Raw genomic sequence first — 16080 nt, forward strand, 5'->3', positions numbered from 1 at the left:
TTCTGTCTTTTTTTTTATTCCTTAAAGTCTCCGGGTAAACGCTGGGACACCTGGCACCCGTCACAATACTGACGGCAACAGAGAAATACTGTAGACTGTAATAGACTGTAGGGAGATATCTCTGTAGACTGATGACATTTCATGTCACGTTCAGCCTTATAATCTTAAAATGTGAGCAAAATCAGCTGTTTTGTCATCACCTTAAGGGGGTCACACACCTGAAGTGCGGCTTCACATTACGCTATAGAGAATCACTCAAACATTAGCTCTAAAGTGACGTTGGTGAATTAGTAACGGCTTCTTCTGTTCTGACATCAACTGCAAATGTGTATGAAGAAAGTAGTTCCTCATGGCGGAAGAAAGTAGTTCCTCACACAAAAGGGTTTTAGACTCTCCGTGTTTGATTTTCTTTTTCATAGACAAGATTGTGCCGTCGAACTGTTATATAAATGCAATATCACACTTGTAGCAGTGCGATATGGCTGTATATCAGCACTGGTGGGACGCACGCCTCCCACCAGTGCTGATATACAGCCATATCGCACTGCTACTTGTGTGATATTGCTCATATATATATATATATATATATATATATATATATATATATATATATATATATATATATATATATATATATATATATATATATATATGACAAATGCAGCAACTGCGTGATGCTGTCATGTCAATGTAGACCAAAATCTTTGAGGAGTATATTGAGTACTTTATTAAATATATACCACAAAGGACTAAGGCAGTTCTGAAGGCATAATATATGTAACTTGGTGCACAAGCTAATAAATATATTTTATATATTTATATATATATATATTTTTATATTATAAAAAGATAAATTCCAGTAATGAGAAGTTTAATATACCGTATAGCAGACTACTAATATAAATTTCTGAATAATATGCATGTAAGATGATATTAAAAGTTTAATTGTACGGTCAAAGCTAGAGCAAAAAAATAAATGATGCTATAAAATAAATTCATGATTGAGCGATGAACAGTCAAATTTGATACTTATATTAGCATGAACTATCTAGAAATGACATCACAAATTAGGTTGATTCAGTAACACTAACAATATCAATTATTGATATAAATGTTTACTTTAAATAAATCTGTAAAGGTTTCACATCAAAAAATAGTTTTTTTTTTAATTATACAGTACTTTAGATGATTGATGGTTTTGAAAAATTCTAATCATTTTAATCCCATTCAAAGAGGAGAAATTAAGAGCTTAATGCTGTTAATCTATCTAGACTGTACTGTTTTTTAAACAGGTCTCATATAAAATTTCATATTACGTTTGATTTATTGGTGCACATTATGCCAAATGAACAACAATAAGTTGCAAGCATTTCAAGATGACTTTACCAGTGTGAAAAGCACCATCATGTTGTGGTCCTTTAGACGTAAAATATTTGCAAGTGAGTAAACAATTTGATCAAGAACACCGTGTTATATGTAATTCAGTCTGTTGCAAATGTACTGAAAACGAAGAAACCAAATCCACCATATGCTGCTACATCCTCACAGGGTAATCATCATCAAGCTATAATAAGCCATTGGAAGAGTACGACGAAATTATTTGTTCCGTTTCATTCCTTGAAAACCTTGTCAAAACAATGGATTACTTCATTAATGCTAAATTACACCTCTGCGCCTGGTGAGGATACAGCACCTTTCAGCTATGAAAACAGAAAAGCTCCAGCAGATGCTTCTGACTCAACATCTTCATTTGTGCTCTGGGCGTCAATGGTCCACCAATTTTAAAGAAAGAGGATACTGACTGACTGCAGACCAGCTTTTTTTAGTCTCTGGCAAATGCCACACTGCAGCGTTGAGATTTTATTTCAATATTTATAATTAATTAGCTTCGTGCATTAGCAAAAAGTCTTTGAAATCTCAATGAGCGCAAGAAAAACAACAGTTTTAGTCAAGCCAGACTCACTGGAAATACGTGCCTCATGCTACATTTTTGCGAAATGTAAAATAAGTTGCTCCTGTTATGTTTCATTGCATGTTTCAGATGACAAATCCACTAGAGGGCGCTGTCTATAATTGTGTGATTTATAAATATAATACTTAGGCTGCGTCTGAAATCACCTACTACTCGATTTGAATTTGAATATACTACATGACCATTACAAAAGTAGGATATATATAGCAGTGTTTCCCAACCCTGTTCCTGGAGGCACAGCAACAGTACATATTTTGGATGTCTCCCTTATCTGACCCATTAAATTCTCATCTTATGTTCTGATGAGTTGATTCAGGTGTGTTTGATTAGGGAGAGGTTGAAAATGTGTACTGTTGGTGTGCCTTTAAGAACAGGGTTGGGGAAACACTGCTATATAGTATGAATGTGAGTAGTATGAATGAAATTCAGATGTACTACATCCACCATTAGTCATTATCACGTGACCTTCCCGCGTCAGTTGCGTCAATTAACTCCCATTAATAAATTATCTCGCGTGGCATTATGGGACAGCATAGTGTCCATCAGATGCGCACTTCAGAATCTCGCCGGAAGTAGTAGGACATCCGGGTACTTCTCGCATACAGTTTTTGGAATACTATGAATTCGTACATACTACTCGGCTTGCATACAGTACTATATAGAATGGAAGTATGCGACTTCGGACGCAGCATTAGTCTGTTTTGTTGTACGTTTCAGATACATGTAATACACACTAGGGTTGTCAAAAGTATCGGTACCTTTCGGTACTGATATTTAAATTTTAAATACGTCCAATTCCCGCTAACAATTGAGCACTGTTGACCACGTTTTAAACACTGCTGACTGGCCAGTTGATTGATGCGACTTTGAAATGCTCCAGTGTCCTTGTATCTGTGTTTGTACTCAGTGATGAAGAGTGGTGAACCGATGACCTTCATGCCCCAATCACAGTCATTTCTGTTGAGCATGTAAACACAATGGCCAATCAGCTGTGTTTAAGAACGCGCTCAACTCATATGGATGTTTTTAAAATTTCAGTACCGATTGGGACCGAACTTGATACTTTTGATAGCCCGACTGCACACAATAGGGGGAGAGTGGTGTTGGGGAGGTATCACCAAGTATTTACTATTTAGAATAAGAATTTGATTTACATGAAATTACACATATAATCACAAATAAAAAACAAATTAAAAGTAAATAATACAACTTACCATAATACACAATGTGAGCACTGAGCTTGTTTCCCTGCAACTTTTGAGAGATGTTTGCTCTTCCCACTCATGCTGTATTAACTGAAGCTTATGCTGGGATCACACCTAAAGCCAAAGAAAGCAAATTTCTGCTGGATGTTGCAAACGACTTGGAATCTGCGGAGTGTTTGTCGCAAATGACACAGAATTAGCCTTAATCACGTTCACCATGAAACTCCAGCTGAAAATTTGCAGGCGAAAAACTTCAACCAAGTAAACTGTAGCGAGTGAGCAAGTGAAGGGGAAACACAATAAAGTGGGATCTCATATAGAGTAATTTTGCGTTCTTGTGGCCTGGTAGAAAAGTCTTTCAAGTCCCGGGACTGGGCCATGAATTTCAGATTGGGACCCCTGACCAAGACCAGCGAACCACTGACTTACACCCAACCAACAGTGTTTCCAAAAGCAAACAGAAGTGAAAAGTGCACTGCCACCACATAGATTTACCTTGATTTTGCATTGTTTTTATCTCTTTAGTAGAAGCATGCTTCATCAGAATCGATCCCGAGTGCTCTGCAGCACAAGTACAACACTGTACCGAGCAAACTGGCCATGACAGAAAAGTTGTCTATATGGAGACAGATAGATGAGGCAAACGTATTTGATTACAAATCATAGACACTGTTAAGTGTTTAGTTGTAAATATTTGGTGTTGTGCAATCAACTGCATGAAAATAATCATTTATTAGTGGATAATATATCCCTGTAAATATCAACAGTGTGAAAAGGAACAAAAGTTGTTGGCATCATACTGCCCCCAAGTGTTCATTTTAGCTAGAAACGGCTGTCAAACGTACGTTGAAGTACATACGTTTTAGGCTGAAGCACGTATTTCCAATGAGCCTGCGTTGGTTTTAGTTGTATCTGGTTCCATCCACTGTGTTCCCTGTTTACACGCAGCATCTCCATATATAGATCAGTCTGCCCATCAGCAAAACACAACAGAACACTCTGCATGTCTAAATGAACACCTGTTAACAGACAGACAGTCAGATAATACAGAGCTGGTCCAGCTGTTAAACAATTAAACACATGTGTTCATGTGTGGAATGACTATTTCACTATTCCAATGCTTTTTCATTAGGCCTACTGTTTAAGGGACAGTTCACTCCTAAATAATAAAATTTCTGTAACTTATTAACTCAAATCATTCACTCATCCTTCGCTTGTTCAAAATGTGAGTTCTGTTGTTAAACACAAATTCATTTATTATGAAGAATGCTGATTGAGTCGCCCATTGACTTGCATAGTATTTTTCCCCCTATTATATGGAAGTCAACGAGTACCATCAACCAACATTTTTCAAAATATCTTCTTTTGCCGTAAACAAAAGTAAGAAAACCACAGAGTAAATGATAAGGTAAATTAAATTAGGTTCCACAATCAATTTGTGCCAGGAAAACATGAACGAATTAAGTTAATTGATTATTTTTTACTAATTTAAGTCGATTTAACATAAGACAATTAGGTTGTTGCAAAAATAAATCAAGAATTGTGTTGTTTCAGCTCATTTCAAATAAGTAGTTTGAACAAATTGCATGTTTTGAGTGAAGTAAAAATAGTCGCTATAGCTAGCATGAATAGTAATCAATTAGCAGCCTAACAATATCAAAATCCTGCTTTAACGTATGCTAATGTTAAAACGTCTTCTAATAACACCTCTAAATACACTCTGTTTGTGTGTGTGTTTTTTTTCAATGAAACTCTGTGAGGGCAGAATCCTGTAGAGACGCTCGTGCAGCGCCGTTCATGTTCACTGGAGAGTCGCGCGCATTGAGCACATTTTCCCCCTTTTCCTCTTTCTCTCGCTCAGTTTCTGTCTGCATCTCAATCGCGCTGGCCCACCGACATCAAATCGCCTCATTGATTGATTTACCGACCCGCTTCCCACCTCGAAAACAATAACCCGCCGATCGCGTCGTGAACTGCGTTTTAATGACCTATTTCTAGTGGCGGCGCGCGCGCGGAGCTCTGGCTGTCTCTGAAACATGCTGAAAAACTATGAGTCGCAGCATCACTCCAGCATTTTACCATGAGAGGAACGAACATGTGTTGGAAAATCATCGCCACTTTGAGTTTGGACTGTTTTAAAGGCTCTCCGTCGTCCTCGCACAGGTACGTGCACGTTTGAGAAGTGTGTCGGTGTTGCGCATTTGATCTGTTTAGCGTGCATTTTCACCGCTGGATTCGTGTTGGTGGATTTGGACAATGGCAGACTGTAAATGGGTTGCTATGGCAATACCTGCCACCAACATCATCTTTACAGAGATTAAATGCATTGTCACTTTAGGATGCGAAATTGAACACAAAATCTAAGGCTTTGCTAAAATTAATGTGCTAAAATGGTTTGCTGATTTCTACTGTGATTTAGCTTGGCTTAAACTAGAGCAGAAAAGCACCTTCGGCTGTTTTGAGGATGTCGAAGGGTGACTTTAACGCTGAGATGATGAAGTGTTTTGTAAGATTCACAACACTACGGATTACGCAATACATTTCTTTGTAATCATGTCATATTTCTTTCAAGTAAAGAGGAAGGAGACACTTCTCTTTTTTAACTTCGTCTCAGATGCATCATGTTAAACATATTACATCTGTATTTGACATTTTAAAATGTATTACGCAAGGATATTTCTTAATTTAGTTTTGGATTTTAAATAAATAGGGCGCACTTATTTCTCATTTTTGTATCACTTTATTTACTTTTAATTATCTGGGTTTATTTTTGAAACTAGTGACTGAAAGGGTTAGTTCACCATTAAAATAAAAATTTACTCAATATTAATAATCATCCTCAAGTGGTTCCAAATCTTTATGAGATTCTTTATTCTGTTGAACACAAAAGAAGATATTTAGAAAACCTGTAAACATTAGGAAAACAAATACTACGGAAGTCAACGCAGGTTTCCAGCTTTCTTCTAAATATCTTCTTTTGTGTTCAAGAGAATAAAGAAGATTTAGAAAAAGTAAAGGGTGAGTAAACGATTGCCCAATTAAAAACCTATTTTTATTTATTTATTTATTTATACAGGGACAATATACAACATGACATGTTGTGCCAGAGTTAGCTATAAAGCTAATTTACATCTGAAGTCCCTGGGCAGGAAGTTGTAACAAATTTAACAGTAAAAAATAATACAATATACACTTACAGTACAATACATACAATACATCATTGTCAATAAAATTAAATCAAATCAGAGGCTGCATATCTGATTTTGTTTCAGCCAAATTTTAAGAACAATTTTAAAATGATTAAACGTGGTACTCTCTCTGATATACACTGGTATTTTATTCCATCTTTCTGCTGCTTTAACTGAAAAAACTGATTGTCCAAAAGCAGTTCTCTTAATCTTAACTGAACAATCACCTCTAACCGATGACCTAGTCTGTCTTATATTCTCCTTGCCGACAATCACACATTGTTTGATGGGTGGTGGTGCATGATCATGAAATATTTTATACATTAAACACACATCAGCATAAAATAAGAAACTGTCGAATGTTAGTAATTTTTGTTGTGCAATACAGTTACAATGATGATAGCTCCTTGGCTTTTTAGCTAAAATTTTAACAGTTTGTTTATATATAACATACAATGGTTTTAATGTTGTAATGTTCGTGTGGGACCAGCTTGTAGAACAATAAGGGAGGGAAAATTATTGTATTCATAAAAAAGTTTAGCAGCAGCCATCAGTAACTGATGCCTAATGTTTCTATAAATCCTCAGACTCGCTCTAGCACTTTTGGAAACCTTAATGTGTTTTTTAAAATTTAAGTTAGTCAATAATTATACCTAAATATTTAAAATGATCAACTATATTTATTACTTCTCCTTTAACTTAGACATCTGAGCACTGCTCCTCATTTTTCTTAATTGAAAAAAAAACATTCCCAGTTTTACTTACATTGAGGGTAAGACATGAACAATAAAACAACATATTTACACTCTGACATTTGACAGAAACATACTCATTGGCCACTTTATTAGGTACACCTTACTAGTACCATGTTGGACCGGCTTTTGCTTTCAGAACTGCCTTAATCCTTCGTGGTGAATTGGGTAAGCTAAAATTGTCCGTAGTGTATGTGTGTGAATGATTGTGTATGGATGCTTCCCAGTGATGGGTTGCGGCTGGAAGGGCATTCGCTGCGTAAAACATGTGCTGGATAAGTTGGCGGTTCATTCCACTGTGGCGACCTCAGATTAATAAAGGGACTAAGCCGAAAATAAAATGAATGAATAGACATTAAACAAATGTTGGACTGATGATTGTTTGTCTTATTTTCATTCAGTGTTCATTTTTGGACCTAGCCTGTTGTTTAAGGGAAACTGTCTGATATAGGACAACTCTCTGTTAACACTCTTAAAAATAAAGGTTATGCACTGGAATTGATGGTTCCATGAAGGATTTTCAAAAACTTAATTCCCCAAAAATATATCTTTATAGTGAAATAGGGTCTTTAGATTTTTTAAAATGGATCTTCAGACTAAAAATGATTCCCTGCGATTTTCTTCTAAAAGTTATTTGGGAACCCTTTAGTTTAGGTCACAATTCATGCCATTAACTACTGGCTAATCACCTGCCTATTATTAGGATATGAACTGTTCATTAGCAGTTATAAAGTATGATCTGATGCTGCATCACTAATCCTACCCAAAACCTAAACCCAACTTCTACCTTACTAACTATTAATAAACAGTTAATTAGTAGTTTATGAAGCTTGTAATATTAATCAATGGTTTGTTAATACAGTGAATTGTGACCTAAACTGTTACCAGTTATTCTTTAAAAGGAATTGTTGGGATCCGTATTTAAATTTAAAAAAAAAAAAATTCTATACATAAAGTTGGGAAAATAAAAACATCAATAGAATTGTTGCAACAAAAATAAATAAATAATAATAATAAATAAATACAACAAATAATAATAATAAATAATAAATAAATATAATAAATAACAAAAAGGTCTCATTTTTTACTTTTGCAGATCGTCCACAAAGCTGGGATTGACTCAGGCAGTCATTCTTTAAATGGACTTTTTTCCTTTTAATTTTATTTATTTACTTTTTAAATTCTTTAAATTGAATTGTTGCAAAAATAATAGTAATAATAATAATAATAATAAATAAATCAATAAAAAGGTCTCATTTCTGACTTAAGCAAGCCGTTTACCAAGCTGGGCTCAAGTCGAGCGGCCATTCTTTAAATATCATTTTATTTTATTTATTAAAAACTCTATAAATTACTTTTTACATTTTATTTGTTTATTAAAAATTCTTTAAATTGAATTGTTGCAAAAATAAATATAAAGGTCACATCTCTGACTTTTGTAGGTCGTCCACCAAGCTGTGCTCGAGTCAGGAAGCCATTCCTTAAATTGGTTTTTATTTTTTTATTTTATTTATTCATTAAAAAATCTTTACATTGAATTGTTGCAAGAACAACAACAACAACAACAATAATAATAATAAAAAATAAATAAACAGGTCTCATCTCTGACTTTTGCAAGTCGTTTACGAAGCTGAGTTTGAGTCAGGCGGCCATTCTTTAAATGGAATTTTATTTTATTTATTAAGCATTCTATAAATGGATTTTTTAATATTAATTTTATTATTTTTTTATTGAATTGTTGCAATAATAAAAATAAATAAATAAATAAATAAATAAATAAAAAGGTCTCATTTGCAGGTCAGTAACCAAGCTGGGCTAGAGTCGGGTGGCCATCTTTAAATGGAATTTTATTTTATTTATTTATTAAAAATTCTATAAATGATTTTTCGTTTTATTTATTTATTAAAAAATCTTTCAATTGAATTGTTGCAAAAATCAATTAATAAATAAAAAGGTCTCATCTTTGACTTTTGCAGGTCATCCACCAAGCTGGGCTCGAGTCAGGCGGCCAGCATGGAGAGCAGTTCCCTGACCGGCAGTCTGTCTCTGGGCTCAGACGTTCCTCACTGCCAGTGCTGTATCTCCTATGAGGCCAGACTCAAGCGACTGTCCTGCGGTCACCTCTACTGCGACCCCTGCTCCGATCAGATCGTCAACCTGGCTTTCGAGGACATAGAAGGTCTGGCTGAATATCCCTGCCCCATGTGCAAAACCCTGCGTCACCTGGGTGGCTTTGTTCCAATACACGGCTACCAAGGCATGACCCACTGTTCGCCCTTCGGGAGTCAAAAGCAGCAGCTGGTTGAAGAGAAAGGAGGTCTGTGGGAATGACTAACTGCGGTTCACGAATGGGTTTGTTTCAGGACATCACGTGGAAACAAAACCTGTACCAAACGATACCAACAACAAGATATACTGGGAAGCATCCTCCTCCTTCCTTATTGAAGTACATTTAAATAAATAGCTCAGACAAAAATGAAAATAACCCCATCATTTTCTCACCCTCAAGTCATCTTTAGTGTATATGACTCTTTATATGTCAGACGAACACAGTCGGAGTAGTTTTAAATTTTATCCTGGCTCGACCATTCTGTAATGTAGGATGCTGGCCAACAGAGATGAGGGATCCACGTGCAGTTCTTTTTAAGCTTAGTCAGACAGGCATTGGTCAGAACAGGAACAAACCAGATCATACAGACAATCCAAAGAGTGAGGTCAAAAAACAGGCAAAAGATCAGGACAGGCGGCAAAGAATCGGCAAACGGTAAACCAGAAAAGGATCAACAACACGCCAGGACAGACAGGGAAATACAAAACTCCGCAATGTGTGTGTGTGTGTGTGTGTGTGTGTGTGTGTAAGGGCTGAATATAAAGTCCAGCCAATCAGTCTGTGATAAATTACCAGCTGTGTGTGAGTAATCAGAGGGAATCAGGAACTGGTGTGTGTAAGGTACATGATGGTATTTGTAGTCCAGTTCATTGACAGATCTGTTGATCTCCAGCGATCTGCAAGGATTAGATCGCTGGTGATCGTAACACGTCCTGTATAATGGTGTTGGATAGTGGCTTTTATTGTGAAGCTTCCAAATTTAAGTGCATAAATCGGTCGCCAAACTAACCCATACACTGCCAGGGAGTTAACGTACAATCAAATATTTTTGCTGCTTGTTTAAACTTCTTATTTATAAGAAGCTGAATCAACACAATTCTTTAGTTTTTTTGGCGGGGGATCACTTAATTGTTTTATGTTCAATCAACTTAAATTTGTATAAACAATTAAGTTAACTTAAACGATTTGTGTTGGGACAACATGGAGGAATTGTGTGAAACCCTGCATTTTTTATAGTGCATATCTTACGAAAGCAGATCGATGTGTTTTGGTAACAGAAATATTTCTAATTTTTAAATGATAAACTTATACTTCTGCATTTTGTTAATGCTGCTGCATTCTGTTTGTGTCTGTGGGTATCTGCAGAAACCCTTCCGAAACGCTAGCGAGTTTTTAAGTCAGACGTTGATGTTTTTATCAGTGGCAGGAGCTAGCGGATATGCAACAACTTTAATCATAAAGTAAACAAAACCAAAGTCTCCATCTGAAGCTCCTCCACGGGATTCAACACTTATTAAACACTCGCTCCAATGGGCTCGCTGCTCTTTTCGCAGCTCTCAGCCCTGCCCACACTCGTCAATGCTACCAAGCTGACCAGTCACAGAGCTTGTGCTACGTATCGCTGTGACGTGTCTGCGTCAGCCATGGCAAAGGATAAACGACTATGCAAAGGCTGTGCCGGACCATCCACGTGCACTCAACGCAGAAGTATAATTCAGCCTTTTCGTCATGCGTCATACATTGTATACTATACGTAAGTCACGAATAACATGCATTTAGCCACTGCTGGAGGTCAGTGATTAGAGTATTTTGATCATTTAAAAATTTGAAAAATGCATCAATCTGCTTCATAAGACATGTGTTAACCCCCTGGCAGCGTATGAGTTAGTTTGACATTGGATTTATGCACTTTTGAAAGCTTTAAAATAAAAGCCACTATCCAACACCATTATACAGCATGGAAGAATACAATTTAAAACTACTCCAATTGTGTTCGTCTGACTAGAAAAAGTTATATACACTTGATGGCTTGAGGGTGAGTAGATTATAGGGTAAATTTCATGTTTGTGTGAACTATTCCTTTAAAACAGAAAGGTTTCTCATTTTAAGAGGTCTCCTGTAAAACGTTTACATCCATCAGAAGTTAAAAAATACTTTCATTTTCTCATTATATCAATTGCAGCATTAGCTTTTTTTCTCACAGTGTTTGAACAAGGCAAGATGTCTGTACAGTCTGTATCACGATGGCGGTGCTGGCCGCTACGGACTCTATCATAACATTTCGTGGGTGTCGCAGACTACAGTGAAAAGCAGGGGTTGGGGGGGTGGAGATGTTCGGACGTTCATTGTGGACGAAAGTGAATAGCCGGTAGGGGGTTTGGGTGTTGCGGACAGGGATGTTGGGGTTGGTGGGCCCCTAATAGTATCTCTGGGGGCCCCAAAACAGTGTGGGCCCTTAGAATTGTCCTAACTTTTCCTCCACTAGCGGTGCCTCTGCGTAGTGGACATTGTAATGCCCACTAAAGTAACGCCCACACTACTGTGACGGATGGGTTTAGGGTTGAAGGAGGTGTAGATGATCGTCCACTATGTAGTGAACCTGGACCAGTACGTCATCAAGCTGTGGGCTGCAGCGAGGACTTTCGAACAGGTGGTGCCCAAACTCGGTCCTGGGGGGCCAGTGTCCAGCAAAGTTTAGTTTCAACCCCAATCAGACACACCTGGGCTAGCTAATCAAGCTCTTACTAGGCTTTCTAGAAACAACCATGCAAGGCAAGGCAAGTTTATTTATATAGCATATTTCATACATAGTGGCAATACAAAGTGCTTTACATTAAGTATAAGAAAATAAAAAACAAATAATAAAAGAAGTACTATTGTGTTAAGGCAAGTTGGAGCTAAAATTTACAGGACACCAGCCCTCTAGGACTGAGTTTGGGCACGGACCTGGTCTCTCTAAACTCCACCTTCCTGACAGCCTGCTGCTGTTCTGATTGGTCAGATGTTGTGATTGGTCGAGCACATGTCTGAAACTAAACGTCGATTAGAGCACCTGAGTTTGGATCTCACAAAGAAACATTATTTTATTAAAACTATTTTACATTTAATCAATTTAGTGGCTAATCTGAGTTCAGCCATACGAAATGTACAATTTTTAAAAGGAGGCATAGCACCAAACCCCACCCCGAAACCCAACCATCACTGAGTACATTTACATGGACATTTACAATAATCCAATTAAGACAACACTCTGATTAAGAGTCTACCATGTAAGCAGCGATTTTTGATTAATTTAATCAGATTAAGGTCATAATTGAACTAAACATAAATGAAATTAAGACAAGTGGACCAATTTTAGTCGCTTTATTGAGGTGCAGTAGAGACATGTAAACACTGCAATCAAACTATTACCATCCTGTAGGATTTTCGCTGCATTTTGCGACAAGATAGTCTGTACATACACAGCTGTTTGACGCTATTCTATACACCTACTGAGTCAGTAAAAGAACACAGACACCTGCATGCAAAGGTTTTTTCCCAAACGGCGTGTGGTATCAAATGCCATTAAAACAACACTCTTCCAGCAGTTCATACTTACAACCAATATCTCGTTTGTCACGGGGGACATGCATGAAATGTTCCTGAATGAAAGTGAAAGTGCCAAACTGCAGTTTAAGTAGACATATTAAAAATGAAACACCCGAAATTACATGAAACTCTGTAGGAAATGTGGATAGCATGATGACGCAATGCTGTTAATCGAATTATGTGCTATAACATGTAAAACGGGATCATGATAAGAATATTCAAAAAGCAACTCATGTAAACACCTTAATCATATTATTGTCTTATTCAGATTAAAGAAAATATTTAAATTACTGATGTCCATGTAAATGTAGTCAGTGAGGGATGAGCAAATACCGTACGAATGAGATCGTAGAAATTCATACGAATTAGCCACGAAATTAAAAAGATAGCGATGTAAAAAGTGATAGGAACAAACAACAATAGTTGATCAGTTTTACCATATCAATTCAAGAGCAAATTTCCTTCTTTTTGAAAGAGGATTTGCAGAAAACAGCATATTTTCAACATGTTAACAACACAAACCAAAGTATTCCGGTCTGAGTCACAAATATAGTGTCTGAGGGTCAAAGCATATGTTCACGGGCAGTCAATAAAAACCATAGACAGGCTTTTGTTACATACGGTAATACCAAAGTCCCTTTAAGGCAAGTCATTTCACTCAGTGGCCATCTTAGAAACGCCTCTCGGGCAGTATACTCAGGCATTCTGTTTGAATGGGGAAACATTAAATTCTCCAAAACTGCTTGCCAAGCTTATGATTAAGTTACATATTAGGAATAATTAATAAAATAAACCACAACTGTGTCTTTAGTTTCATTTCGAAATATCCGAATCACACAAAATCTGCAGAAACTCACGTCTGGTCTGAGCTCCTCCCCTGGAGTATCGTCAATCTATAGCGATCGCTCCTCTCTCAGAGCATCGTCAGTCTATCACGATCACTGATTGGCTCCTGTACTTAAAGGCGGGCTTTATTCACCATATAGCAATCGATGATTGGCTCCTGTACTAATAGGCGGGGCTTTATTCACTATAAAGAGATCGATGATTGGCTCCTGTACTAGAAGGCGGGCTTTAATCACCATATAGCAATCGATGATTGGGTCCTGTACTAGTAGGCGGGGCTTTAATCACCATATAGTGATCGATAATTGGCTCCTGTACTAGAAGGCGGGCTTTAATCACCATATAGCAATTGATGATTGGCTCCTGTACTAGTAGGCGGGGCTTTATTCACCATATAGCAATTGATGATTGGCTCCTGTACTAGTAGGTGGGGCCTTATTCACCATATAGTGATCGATAATTGGCTCATGTACTAGAAGGCGGAGCTTTAATCACCATATAGCGATTGATGATTGGCTCCTGTACAAGTAGACAGGGGCCTTTTTCACCATATAACGATCGATAATTGACTCCTGTACTAAAAGGCGGGCTTTAATCACCATATAACGATCGATGATTGGCTCCTGTACTAGAAGGCGGGCTTTATTCACCATATAGCGATCAATGATTGGCCCCTGTACTAGAAGGCGGGCTTTAATCACCATATAGCGATCGATGATTGGCTCCTGTACTAGTAGGCGGGGCTTTATTGACCGTTACACTTTTCCCCATTCAAAAAGATACGAGTGACATGTCTTATGTATTCTATGGTCTTTGGTAATACTTGTGCAGATTAGATTAGAATATCTTTATTGTCCCCAAAGGGCAATTAGGTTTACAGCAATGGCCAACAGTTGACGGCAAGTAATACTCAACTACATAAAATAACAGTAAACAATAAAATAATCATGGAGAGAGAGAGGAAGAAAAAAGCAAAAAGAAACTTAAAGCTTGTTTAGTCACCCAACTGCAGTTGGAACAAATTAATACAAATATCTGTTGGCCCTTGCCCCTCTAGAATTAGTATGCCTGAAGGCAGGAGGCAAAACTTTAAATAAAGTGGGTGGTTCTCATCTGCTAAAATGGACATAGCCTTCTTTATGACTCTCTCCTCATACACTCGTCCAATACTATTAAGATTTATGCCCAAAATCTTTTGAGATTGATGAACAATTTTTGAAAGTCTGTTTTTACTTTTCACCCTCAAATGACCATACCAGCATATTACTGCAAAAGTTCAGTACTGCAGTTCAGAATCGGGTCTCTCTTTTATTGTAGCTCTTTTACAACAGCTACATTACACCCTATATTAAATATACTATTAAAAAGCATAAAATGGAGGCACTGAAAGTTTATCTAAAGTCTATACCAACTGATCAATTCAGATCTGTCATTTTCTATGATCTGCCAGTTGACATCAATTGCTTTAAAGCAGAAGTGTCAAAGTCAAGCCGGAGCCCAGCAGAGTTTAGTTCCAGCCCTGCTTCAACACACTTACCTGTGGGTCTCAAACAAGCCTAAAGCACTCAATTAGTTTGATCAGTTTAATTAGGGTTGAAGCTAAACTGTGCAGAGCTGCGGCCCTCCAGGAACTGGCTTTGACACATGTGCTTTAAAGCATCTAGGCTTCATATCTATCAATATTTTAAATTCATTTTCTGTAAAATGAAAATACATTAAATGAGACCTGCATTGGAAGTGAATCTGACTGATATCATACGCTCTCCAGTGCCATAACTGAGGAAAAGTAATGGAAGTGTTTACTCAAACTACCTGCTGTTAGTCGATTGATTTTGAATTTTGTTGTATTTTGTGTTTTTTAATGACAGATGATATACATTAGTGAAGCTTTCCTGTATTTTTGTAATAAGTGCCATTGACGTAAACGATTATTTATGGAGTCATTTCACAGTTTATTGATTTGAAATGTTGTAATGATTCTTGTAAAGTGCTCATGTTGTAAATATCTCTATTTTGATAAGAAATCAAACATGTCAGGATCTCCTGGGCTCGTTTGTCTTATATTTTTAATGATAATTGTTAAGAAATTCAAAACATGAAATTGTAATTAGGAACTTTAAGATGCATTTTATTTATCTATGTGCCAATGAAGGTCGCTGTAAAAGAATAAGCAATGAAAAAAAAAGAAAATAGGTAATTATTCGCCCTTGTGCCAGGTGCAAGGATTAAAGTACAAAACAAGTTACATTTTAAGGCACAAGCATTGGGCAATTTCATTAAATGCAAGACAATAAACATTTGCTCAAATTCAGTCTTGTGAAATATGTTGATGCAATCCACTTCTGCTGAAACTCTTAAATCACCACATACTGATATGTGTGGAAGCTTTTTTCCACCACATAATAATACTTAAAGTAAG

This window comes from Danio aesculapii, chromosome 16, assembly GCF_903798145.1.
Source record: "Danio aesculapii chromosome 16, fDanAes4.1, whole genome shotgun sequence".
In the NCBI taxonomy this organism is placed as follows: Eukaryota; Metazoa; Chordata; class Actinopteri; order Cypriniformes; family Danionidae; genus Danio; species Danio aesculapii.